The sequence below is a fragment of the Arachis hypogaea genome, chromosome 16, assembly GCF_003086295.3.
Source record: "Arachis hypogaea cultivar Tifrunner chromosome 16, arahy.Tifrunner.gnm2.J5K5, whole genome shotgun sequence".
In the NCBI taxonomy this organism is placed as follows: domain Eukaryota; kingdom Viridiplantae; phylum Streptophyta; class Magnoliopsida; order Fabales; family Fabaceae; genus Arachis; species Arachis hypogaea.
Window position 1 is genome coordinate 137,501,058 of NC_092051.1, and position 13,599 is coordinate 137,514,656.

The window sequence follows — 13,599 nt, forward strand, 5'->3', positions numbered from 1 at the left end:
ATTCCTAAGCTTTCCCTTAGATCTACCCCTCCTATTTCCCCCCACACACTTGCTCTCGCTCGCTCTCTCTCTTCTCGCTCTCTCTCTCTCTCTCTCTCTCGCTCAACAGAGAATAATTTTTTTAATGCAAGTGTATGATTTAGAGTTATTTGTCATCTTTATTAGTCAACGATGTATATAATTGAATTTATATTATTATAAATAATCGTTATAAAATTACGACATGCATATTTAATATGTTGTTTTATATTAATATTAATTACATAAATGAGATATTTATTCTATCCTTTCGAACTAGAGATATTTTCCTCTTCGAATAAAAATTTTAAGCCCATGTTATATTTATAACCATTCATCAATTTTTTATCCTTTTTTATTATATTTTTTCTCTTTTCTTAAATATTTGTGATAACTAATTAGAGAAAAAATCACTCTTCTTTCATGGTGTATATAAGAATTATTCCCAAATTAGTATTTAATATGGATATGAAAAATTATTAGATTTTACAATTCTAGGAAAGAAATATATTATTTTGACAGAAAATTCTGTTTCAAAAATTGTAAATAATGATTAAAAATTAATATTTAAAATAAGGATAAAAATAATAAAATCATAAAATTGAAAAACACGGTTAAATAATACTTGCATTCGAAGATACTTTTACTTTAAAAATTTTATGCATTGAAACTTCATTATTGTATTAGGATATAATTTATATTTAAATATATTAAATTTTCAATGAACCGAAACTTGTAACACCCTACCACATAGAGTTTTACACCTAGGATGTAAAACAGAGGTGGCGAGTTGCTACGACCTCTAAGATAGGATATAAATATATATAATAGTCGAAAGAATGTAGTATACTAGGAGCCTTGAAGGATTGGTCAAACAAAATTTGTGAAAATAAACAGCGCAACGCTCAGGAACGTGTTACTTGCGTGCGAAGTAACCGACAGTCAACGAACATAATATAACAGAAACTAGGGGTAGAGAGCCAAAAAGATACAAAATAACAAGCTCCGAACTCAGCCTGCGAAGCCAAGGCTGGCCGAAGAATATTTACATACATATATACATATCCCAAAGCCCAAAATACATAAATAAAATCCTAGCTCTCCATTAGCCTCTAAGAGGAACAAAATAACAAGTCAATCGGAGAGAGTTAAAGTATATGTATATACATAAGCTATATATCAAAATAAACCCAGGAACTACTCTGCTTCAGAAGTCCAGACGCCTAGCGAGCAGTCTCTCGACCTGCATCTGAAAAACACAACACAGTATGGGGTGAGAACCAGAGGTTCTTAGCATGATAAAGGTGCCATGCACATAATATATAAGGTCTTGGGAATGCCAGAGGCAATCCTACAATGCCGACACTCAGATTATAAAACTTAAAGAACTAAACAGAAACCATAAATCAGGGTGGTTCTCTAAGGCTTTCTCAACTAAATCACCTCCTTAAATCTAGCTGGAACTTAAATAGAATCCTCAATCTCTCCGCCTTTCCTCCGTTCCCCCATCTCCGGTAATTGCAAAGACAGACAAGCAGACAAAGCAAGCACAGGTAGAATACAGATATCAATTATTACAATTAGCATTTATAATCAATTAGGCAATCTCAATTAATGCACAAACAACCATACATACAAATGCATATGATGCATGCCTATCCTATGGCCGTTGGTATCAACTGTCGGTTACGTAGCCATCCCGACATGTTCTCAAGCTCAAAAATAGACCATGGGGAGAATCCCCAAGCTGACATGGGGAAAAGAACGCCCACAAGCTTAATAATATCCATGGGACGAATCCCAAGCTTACATGGGGAAAACAATACTCCAAGTTGATATGGGGAAGACAATACCCCAAGCTGAATGTTATCCACGGGACGAATCCCAGGCTGACATGGGGAAACAACACCCCAAGCTCAATAATAACCACAGAAAAAATCCCGTGACATGGGGAGGGCAACGCCCCAAACTCAAGTTATTCAATCGTTTCTTACAATTTATCATTTCCAATCTCACAGTGATTCACATCTCATCTCATCATTCTCAATTATTGAACATCATTAAGATTCATGTCTCATCTCATCATTATTAATGTCACTTTACTCTCTCAGTTACCTCTTATACCATTTTTCTCATCTTTATCGATCAAATACCATCTCCTCTAATCACTTATTACCTTTTAAACAAATATTTCTTCACCTTCAAGTTACCACAATTTCCTAACTTCATTCTATGACTAGGCCTACTAACAATATTTAGACTAAAGAAATGAAAATAGAAATCTGGAGTTACAAAACTAGTATCAAAATTCTTTAAAATTAGTATCGAAATTCTCGTTTTAATTTTCTCTATCACATTAAACTATCAAATCCCATTTTCTAATCACTTTGGTTAATAATTAATTTATTCGCTAACTATTTATTATTTTCTCGGGGTTTACAAAACTACTCTAAGGTGACAAATATTTTAAAATATGAGTGTAAGTTCGGTTGAGTATAAAAAAAAATATATTTTGAAATAGAGGAGTATATTCAAACTCTAAAATGATATATAAATTATGTTGAACAAGAATATCAACATAAAAAGATTATTTATAAATAGGAAAAACACGCTAAACTAAGATAAAGAAAAGCTAAGTGAGGAGCATTGAACCAAATATATACAGAACGCAAATGAATATGGCTAATATTTTTAACGTAAAAAGAAAAAAAATAGTATTAACTCAGAAATACATATTGGTCAATAGTCTACAATAAATAAAAAGTGCGTCTAAAGCTCAATTAAAATAATTTTTTTAATTATTAATTTATTATAAATAGATATAGCATAAATGTATTTTTTTTAAAAGATATTAATACTTTATTAATTGAATAAGGTAGAAACATAGGATTTTTTTAAATAAATAAAATAAATATTTAAATTACGAATATACGTTAATTTGAGGATATTTACCAATTTTCATAAAGTGTCTTATCTCGTTTATACTGTAGACGAGATAAGTTTAACTATTTGTAAACGAGATAAAACATGAACATGTGATAATGTATCACGTTTACAAACGGGATACGTGAGAAATAGTTGTTTAGTCATGTAAACGAGATATGACAAAACTTACTGTAAACGAGATACATAGGAGTAAAAAACGTTTACACAGAAAACAAGATAGAATAGGACAAAAATAACTCCTTATAAAAGGATTAGGAAACCACTGGTATTCCTCAAAAATATCTCAATTCTTCTTTTCTACTGTTTTTCTTCAAAAAATTAGCAAAAATATCTAGTGACAGTGGTTTCTTTGTTGTGATGGTGTATCCCAACTGTCAGATGAGAAACAATGACAGCAGGGTTATATTTGAGTATGAGAATCCTGCATTGTTCTGAACTCAAAGAGCAAATTCGTTGTTCGAGTTAAAGAGTATGATATTAACGCACGTCGGTGGTGGTGAGAGAAAAGAGGTTGGTAGAGTTGGGTTTATGATGCTAGCACCGATGGGGAATGGTGTATTTTGGTTTCGTCTATTCTGGCTCGATGGCGATGAGCAAGCATGTGCGCCTTGTTTGACGTGCACGGCAGAATTATAGTTGAACAAGTGATGGAGCTTTCTGCGTAAGTTCGTGATGGTGGTGGTGGTGGTGCTGGCGGCTCAAATTTTGTACCGGATGACCCTCCGCTCACACCACGACCGTTGCACTGTGCTAGTCCAGTGCAGGAAATGGACGTTGAGGATGGGGAATCCGACGAAGAGTACATTGCCGATAGCCACAAAAGTGGTTCCTCTGACAACGACGAAGACAATGAGTTCATACCTGAGACTCCTGTTGATGGATCAGTTCAATACCTTTTGCCTGTTCTGCGTCCAATTCCAGAGTTATCATCTGTACCCAGCTACTACCATACATTAGATTTGGATGCAATGCACGAGGAAACTTCGTTTTTGAATATGGGGCCGACGATTACAACACTGATGGTGGTGTGGAGTTTTAGGTTGGTTATAGATTCAAAAGCAAAGAGGCAGTGCTGCAAGGCGTGATGAATTACAGCATCCGGAGAAGTGCCGAGTATCGAATAGTCGAGTCGGATCAATTCAAGTATCACATACATTGCCGGCAATTTACAGATGGTTGTCCTTGGAGTCTCCGTGTCGCCCTCCGACAGAATTTCATATATTGGTGAGTGTTATTATATTTTAATTCATTATCTTCTTCATCGTTCTTATTTTGTTTAGATTTTAATTCGACTGTATTTAAAATGGTTAGGAAGGTGCGTAAATTCGGCGAACCACACACGTGTCTGGCCCCACCATGTCACAGGATCACCGACAGTTGGACGGCAATCTCATATGCAAAATTATCCTGCCACTCATACAGTCCAATCCATCAGTGACCATTCCTGCTCTACAGAGAATAGTGAGAGAGAGCTATAACTTCAAGCCGTCATACTAGAAGGATTGGATGGTAAAACAAAAGGCAATTGCCTAGATATATGGTGATTGGGAGGAGTTGTACAATGAGGTGTCGTGATTGCTCCAAGCGTTGCAGAGTTGTCTCCCTAACACGGTATGTGAAAAAATTTAATTAACTAATCAAATCAAAGTAATTACTTATCTAACTTTCACTATGAGTAAATTATACACCTAACTCATGTTACTAACTTGCCAACTAACCTAAATTGTGTTACCTCAATATCATCCAGCCTACTCATTTGTTAAAACACTAACTCTATAAAAGTTCTCGAAATAAAATCGCATAGACTTATTAATTTAAACAATAAAGATAACACTAACCTCAAAGTCGATGGCTCCCGCAATGTGCTAACTAGCGTTGAGGCAGTTGATGTCAAGGTCCCGTGCATCCGGGCATGCCATAATGTCCGAGGAACTAATAAATATCAAGAAAACAGTGCAAGAAAGAGAGAAATGAGAGAAATGTGAGAGAAATATGGAGTCTGAAACACTGTGAACGACTTCCATTTATAGTTGCTCTCTGGACTTATCTCGTTTACAGTGTAAACGAGATATAGCAAACTTATATTGTTTACACTGTAAATGAGATAAGGCACTTGATGAAAATCTGTAAATACCCTCAAATTAATGTATATTCCTAATGAAAATATTTATTTTAAAAAAATTTAGAAACATATGTTCACATTAGAGGGATTGAAAAAAAATTGAGGGACTCCCAAGAGACTTATCAATAGATGAAAGAAATAGAGATAACAAAAAGAGAAAAGCAACATTAGATGCAAAAAACTCATGATGGAAAACGGCAAGACATCCGTATCAATTCTTGATGTAGCTCTCTTAAATGCTAGAGTGCTAAAAAATCTAGTTATTTCTCTCCTTTCACACGGACTAGAGAAGAAATTATGAAGAATTGGGTCTTTACATCTGCATTCGATCGCGTTAGAAGATTTTTAGTTACCTCCTCTGTTAGCTAGATCTAGACCAGGTAAGCACCAATTCAACTCAACTTGCCTACCAGGGGCGGAGGTACATACTATTAAAGGGGGGCAATGGCCCCCCAAAATTTTAATTTTCATTTAAAAAAAAGTCTAGCTCCCTCCTGTTTTTATTTCCCAGCCCCCTCCCTTTTTTTTCGTATTACATTCCCAGCCCCCTTTAATTCATAAAAAAATAGCCCAATAACCCATTTCCCAATTCCCACCCTTTTTTTTATTTGCCAACCGCCCAGCCCCCCTTCCTAATAGCCCATTTCCCAATTCCCAATTCCCACCCCTTTTTTTATTTGCCAGCCGCCCAGCCCCCCTTCCTGTTTATTCGCATATTTTTCCAATCCCTCTTTTTGTTCCTACACTTTTTACTTTCACTTTGCAGGTAACAATTTTTTACTTTTCTTATTCTTCTTTTTCTTTATCTCTTTAATCTTCTTATCTGTTACCTCTTTGACTCTTGTTTTTAAGATAGTAATTCAACAAGTGATTCTTCACTACTGTTTCTCAAAAAAGGTTCTATTTTTATTCTTTTTTATTTTAAGAAAATTATTGAACTATTGACTTTTCTATTATTATTTTTCTGTTAGTCTTATCTAATTTTTTTATATTTTTTAATATATTTAGTTATTTACTTAATTTATTATTATTTGTTAATTAAGTTTTTGTTATTATATGTTAGTTTGTATATTTAGTTTTTTTATTAGTTAACTATTTAATTACAAGGTTATATTATTTATACTACAATATTAGTTTATTGTTCTGAATTTTAATATCTTATTTTGAATTGAAATATAATTTTTATATTTTATAAAGATCTAGATTGTAATTTACACTTTTTGCTAAATATATTTTTAATTATAGGAACTTATTTGGCCATTTGAATTATGAGTAAGTTCAAAATCATTGATATATTTTTTAAAAGAAAAGATCAAGAGAATGAAGATGCTTCTACTATTACTACTCCAATACAAGAGTTAAATGGTAGATTTAATGAGCAAACAATATAGCTTTTGACTTTGAGTTGTGCTTTGGATCCTAAAGACAATGTCAAATCATTTAATATTGAAGAAATTAGCAAGTTAGCAGAGAAGTTTTATCCCCTTGACTTTCCTTCTAATGAGTTAATATTTTGAAATCTCAGTTGCAACATTATCAGCATAATATACCAAATCATTTGAAAGGCATTGGTACACTTTCTGAATTATGCAAGAAGTTGCAAGAAACGGGAAAATCAAGAACTTATCACATGGTTGATAGATTAATACGTCTTGTTTTGACTCTACCAGTGTCTACACAACAAAAAAAAAAAAAAAAAAAAAAAAAAAAAAAAAAAAAAAAAAAAAAAAAAAAAAAAAAAAAAAAAAAAAAAAAACGTCAATAGCATTTCATGATACAAAATTAAGTGTCTTTATTATTGTCTTACTTATTGATTATATTTTTTTTTTTTTATCATAGAATAGTAATAAAATTTTAGTAATTATGTATAGTTAGTCCTGTAAAAATGCATTAGTAAAAAGTGTGAAATGATTGTGTTAATCCTGTGAAATTGGTGTATGTAATACTTTAACTATAGTAGAAATTCCACCACTGTTGTGGTGGAGACTGGACGTAGGTTGCATAGCACAAGGCAACCGAACCAGGATACATGGTGGTGTTAGCTTTTCTCTTCTCTGCTCTGTTCTGTTTTCTGATATTCATGAGACAAAACGAAATTGTCTCATAAATTTCCGCTGCTGAGTTCAAACAGAATCAGTAACAAAAAGAAAGGCATAGATTTAACTCCCCTTCTGTAAGCCTTCTACAACCTTCAGATATGTTGCTATAAAATAATAAAAACTTAATTTACAATAAATTTTCTCTCTTTCTTTTTAAAATAATTAAATATTTTTATATATTTTTTAATTTAATTTTAATATATTGTCAAATTAAAGATTTTATGAATCCATTCAATTATGTATTATAATGTAAAAAAAAATACCTTTTACATTCATCATGTAAATATTTATCTAAAAGAATAAATGTGATGAAATGACTATGTAAAAAATATACATATTTTAATATATCAAAATTAACTTTCATATTTGTAAACAATTGTTCTACTATTCATTACAATTTTAAAATATTAATTACCACCCATTCAATTAAAAAATTTATTTGTTACAATATTTATGACATAAAACACTGTTTCACCCAAAATAGTTGTTACAAGCAAACTTATTTCAGATTAAGATTAAAAAAATATTAATAATTTTAAAATAAAATTATTAATTAAAAATAGATATTATTTTTTTTATCTCAACTAATTTTTGAAGACAAAAAATACTAGTAATTTTACTTATATTTAGAAAACTAATATTTAGTTTGATAATTAATTAATTTATTAATTTCAAAAATTATATTATCACTATTCATTAATTTTTATTGAGTTAATTTATTTAATTAATTTTAATTTTGATATTAAATCAAATTTAACAAAATAAATATTGTTACATGTTAAATTTAATAAAAAAATTAATATAAATCTCAAAATAAAATTTTATAGTTTTTTGTGGAGGTAAAAATATAATTATACTGGGGACAATAATATATATTTGTATAAAACTATTACTTTTTTTTAAACTTAGTGAGGGCAAGTGTCCTCCTCCTTTGAACCTCAATCCGTCCCTGATAACACACGTCTAAATACAAGTCTATTTACATACATTCTTCATGTGCTGAAAATATTCAATTTCATCATTGTGGCATAACCTTTTTTTTATCGTTAAAAAATACTATTGCTTATCAGTAGAGGAACCAAGGTGTTCTTAGCAACGATAATAATGATGATGATGAGAGTTAAGGCCAAGATTGATCATGACCAACTCTGATATCATGTAAAAGTATTGAAAGAGATTAAAACCAAAGAGAAAGTTAATAGAATGAACTTAGAAATGAAATTGAATTGATAGTGGAATGAATTAGTTTACACATGAAGCTACCTCACTTATCTACACACTAAGAATGAAGGATAACACATCAATAGCTAACACTCAATTGATCCTATAACAGATTCTCACTTCATCTAACTAACTCTATTGTATATCACACATGTCACCACTCATCACTGTCTTCTCCATTAACGTTTTCCCCTTTTCTTTGGCCAAAGCTGCCAGTAAGCACGCTGACACATGTGCACGTACATATATATTGCATTTTTCAATTCTTCTCCTTTTATTTTTTATTCTTCTTCATTTCATGTTCAAACCCTAGCTTTATGACTTTTCGCGCTTTCACAAGTTTTAGGCGTATTGGAAAAAGTTGTTGATCACAACTTTTTCGTAAGCTTTCTCCTTCCAAATATTTGAAACTTCTTCAAAAGTCAACCCTTTTGTCTTTGGCATGCAGAAAATCACAAAAACTATTGCAACACAAGCAACAGCCAAAAGAATCATAAAACTCACCAAGCCCAATCGCATCCACAAAAGAAAGGAAGTTAATAGACATGATGACAATTGTTGCAGACATGCCACCACATATTCCTCTAAACTCTTCAAGGTATATCTCAGTGTTCACAGCCCAAGGAACAAGACCCATTCCAGGTGCAAAGAATATAATATACAAAGCCAAACCCGCAACAGCAAGCCATCCATAAACTAAACTCGGGTTGCCATGTCCTCTAACATGACATGAAGCAGAGAGTAGGATTAAATTAGTACATTTTAAATTCAATTCATACCTTCTTTTTCAAGAAATCATTGCACATGTTTTAACTAACTAGTTTTCTCTCAACCCCACACACTAGTAGTAGACACTCTCTTGACACATATTTATGTAGAAAATTTATTTGGTTCTTAAAGAATTTGAATAATTGTATCTGATTTGTCTAAAAAGTGAGAGATGAAGAGGTGGATCTCATCTTTTATATTTGTGTCATGTAATTAAAAAATTAGTCATAGTAGAAGAGATCATTTATGTATTTATTCTAACATTGATTTTCAACTATCCTTGTACAATATGACATCATATATATAACATTTGATGGGCCACTTGAATTCCCCATGAAGAGAGATAAGGCCTGTGGCCAATGCCGCTAAGCAGCAGGAGCTGAGGGTTTCCAATGGCACCAGCACAGAGAATAACCTCAGCATGTTCACGTAAGAGGACGGAATTCAAAGGCTGTGAATAGGAGCCTTATAGTCCACTAAACGAGCCTTAGAGCGAGCTATATATATATATATCAATCAGTGGTGTTAAACAATTTTAGTATCATAAATATATAAACTTAATATTTTTAATTTAGAGATTGATTACAAAAATATGGAAGATAATTTATAAAAATATAAATTTTCATTTTTTATATATAGCAAGGTTGATATATATAAATATATAGTATTTAAAGTAACACATATTTATATTTTTGCAATATATTATTTTTTTCAAATTAAAAATATTTATTAATATTAAAAATATTATTTTAATTTTAACACCACCTTTTAAATGTTGTTAACATTGTATAACTATCGTAGCCTTCGTTCTTAATAAAGTAGTTTTAAATATGTGTACAGTAACATAATACGACGTTAGTAAAAATACTTACTTTTTACATTGAGGGAATGAATAGTTATCCAAATTAACAGATTTGATTATATGACTATATAAAATTAAATGTTATATAATATCAGTACATCAAAATTAAACTATTTATTTTATATCTTTGTAAAATTTATCAATCAAATATTTTTGGATAAGATTTGAGTTCATTCTAATGTAATAAAATGACATTTTTTGTCCATAATAAATTAATCAAATCATAATGACTGTACATGGTCGAAAATAGCCAAGTATATACTGGGAGGAACTAGAAACGAGATCAAGAACTACTTGAGGACTAGGATCTAGAAGCACATTAAGCAAGTTGATGAACACTGTGTTGCCAAGTTGAGAGTATGAAAACTAGAAAGAAAGGTAAGAGAATGAACTAAATATTAAATTGAATTGATGTTGGAAGAATGTATTAATTTACATATGAAGCTTCCTCACTTATTTACACACTAAGAGTGAAAGATAGAGAAACACATCAATAACTAACACTCAACTGATCCTATAACAGATTCTCACTTCATCTAACTAACTCTGTAATGCAAATTAACTCTACATTGCTTGTCACACACGTCACTAGAGTCTTCTCCCTTAACACCCCCCTCCGAAATCTCTCTCACTCTCTCAACCTGTCTCAAGATTTGGAAGTGAGAAAAGGGCCATGGACCATGGAAAAAGACATGATCCTGATCAACTATATAGCCAACCACATGGATGGTGTTTTGAACTCTTTGGCCAAAGCTACCAGTAAGGACACAGACACATGCGCATGCACATATATATTGCATCTTTCATTTCTTCTCCTTTTATTTTTTGTTCTTCTTCATTTCATGTTCAAACACTAACTTTATGACTTTTCGTGCTTTCACAAGTCTTAAACGTATTGGAAAAAGTTGCTGATCATGTACTTGCTTGCTCAACCATGCTCTCTATGTTTTTATCTTTTCCATAGGCTTTCTCCTTCCAAATATTTGAAACTTCTTCAAAAGTCAATCCTTTTGTCTTTGGCATATAGAAAATCACAAAAACTATTGCAACACAAGCAACAGCCAAAAGAATCATAAAACTCTCGCCGAGCCCAATAGCATCCACAAAAGAAAGGAAGCTAATAGACATGATGACACTACCAACCCAATTAATTGTTGCAGACATGCCACCACATATTCCTCTAAACTCTTCAGGGTATATCTCTGTGTTTACAGCCCAAGGAACAGGACCCATTCCAGGTGCAAAGAATATAATATACAAAGCCAAACCCGCAACAGCAAGCCATCCATAAACTAAACTTGGGTTGCCATGCCCTCTAACATAACATGAAGCAGAGAGTAGGATTAACGATCCAACCACACCTATTAAGCTACTAAGTGTAAGCTTCTTTCGCCCTACAATGTCAATAAGGTAAATGCCAATAATTGTGCCACCGGCATTAATTGCAGAAACAATGAGGGATAAGAACAAAGCCGATTCGTTTGATTTGAAGCCAGCCAATTGAATGATTGTTGGGCTATAGTACATTATAACACTAATACCGGTAAGTTGTTGGAATGCTTGAAGTCCAGCGCCACATATGAACGCAACTCTGATTTCTTTCAACTTAAATACATCACTGTATTTAACTTTGACCTTATCCTTTTGTTCTTGCTCCATGTGAGCTTCAAGAATATCTATTTCGTCCTCCAACCGAGGAGATGGGTATATCCTAGAAAGAACATTGGTGCCTCCTCCTTCCTATTCTGCAAGTTAAAAGTAACTAAGCTTTTAATTATTGTACCAAAAAAAATCAATATAAGGATTTATTTTACCCAAATTTTATAGGTGACTAATGACATAAAGTTGTCTTCATATGAAAATAATAGTTGATAATCATTAGATGATAATTTATTTAAGAAAAAAAGTACATGAAACTAATTTTTAGTTAGCTAACATTAGTCAACTTTAGATTTTATATTTATAATTTAAGTTTTAGGATCTAGAATTTAAGATAAACAAAATAACAAAATTGGCTGATGTTAGTTTAAAAAAAATTGGTTTCCAGCATTAACTTTAGTTCAACATATCAAATTATCTAATAGTTATTACCTATAATTTTTGCATAAAGAGAACTTCACATGAATGATCATTGATCTTATATCATCATTTACCTTCAAATATAGCCATCTGGGGGACTCAGGAAGAAAGACCATAAGAACCAACTGAATAACAGCTGGTGTACCTGCAATTCCAAGCATCCAACGCCATGTTCCAGGAACCTGCACACATAATTTTGCTCTTAGAAAATCAAGATGGATGAAGACAAAATTATTACTATTGGTATTGTTAGCTAAAGAGTTGGGTATGCTTACTCTAGTCAAACCATAATTGATGACAAAGGAAATAAATTGGCCAGTTGTGATCATAAGACAATTGACACTAACTAATCCACCTCTTATTTCAGACGGTGATACTTCTGCAATATACATAGGAGCAGTAACAGAGGCGAAACCTACACCTAGGCCAACAAAAAAACGGCCAACTATGATAAGAGTGGGATTTGGTGCGACGGCGATCAAGAGTGATCCTACTGCGAAACAAATATCTGCCACAATAGTGGCAGCCTTACGCCCTAAAGAATCATTAATGTAACCACCAATGGCGGCGCCGAAAATTGCACCAATTAAGGCCATGGCAACTATTAGTTCCTGCAAACATAACAAAATGAGAACATATAATTGCTGCAAAATGGCACTCTACTCTAGTCCTACTGTGTCATAGTCATAGTTACGTGAATTCACAATTTATCTTTGTTGTTGAATGCTATATATATATATATATATATATACTTTTCCCATTAAAAATTTTAAATGTGATGTATTGCGTACCACCTACCAATTCTCCTACCAGAACATATTGCGTTTCATATAACTATATGGTCACAATTACAAGCTACCGAATTAAAAGAAAATGAACGAAAATCCACTCTCTCTTTTACCTGAAGAAAACTACTGTTCTTTACAACTTCAAAATCATCTTTTATGTACAAGAGAGCGCCAGATATCACACCTACAAATGAAAACAAAATATATGCTATATCATTTCTTTCTTTTTTTTTCTTAATTAATGAAATGGTAGACAATACGCATATATGTATACTGTACCAGTATCATAACCAAATAGAAGGCCACCAATACCAGCCGCAAAAGTAACTCCAATAATGTAAAAATTTTGGGAAAATGATATTCTGCGCTCTGGATGTTTCTCCAAATAATCAGAGCTTCCTGCTTTAATCGACACGCACATATCAGTCACCATTGTTGCTAGCTTGCTTTTATCAACTAGTTGTAAATTGCATGTTAATGCGTGAGATCTAACATAGTTTTATAGATAATAAAGTTGTTAAATTTAAAAATTTTGTTGGATTTCTTGTTCCCTTAAAAGTCGATGGGCATATATATGATAACAACATTTGTTTTTTTTTATGAAGGATCAGTTTCATGTTGATGTGAACTTGCAACTAGATTACTCTCCCTTCTTTTTATTTCCTTTCCTACTTTCCGTTATTACTCTGTCACAAC

The 13,599-nt window shown here is 32.1% G+C and overlaps 1 pseudogene; it reads right to left on the reverse strand.

Moving 5' to 3' along the window:
• Positions 1-6,591: 6,591 nt before the first annotated feature.
• LOC112757659 (inositol transporter 1-like) lies at positions 6,592-13,336 on the reverse strand (annotated as a pseudogene).
• Between the last annotated feature and the right edge of the window lie 263 nt (positions 13,337-13,599).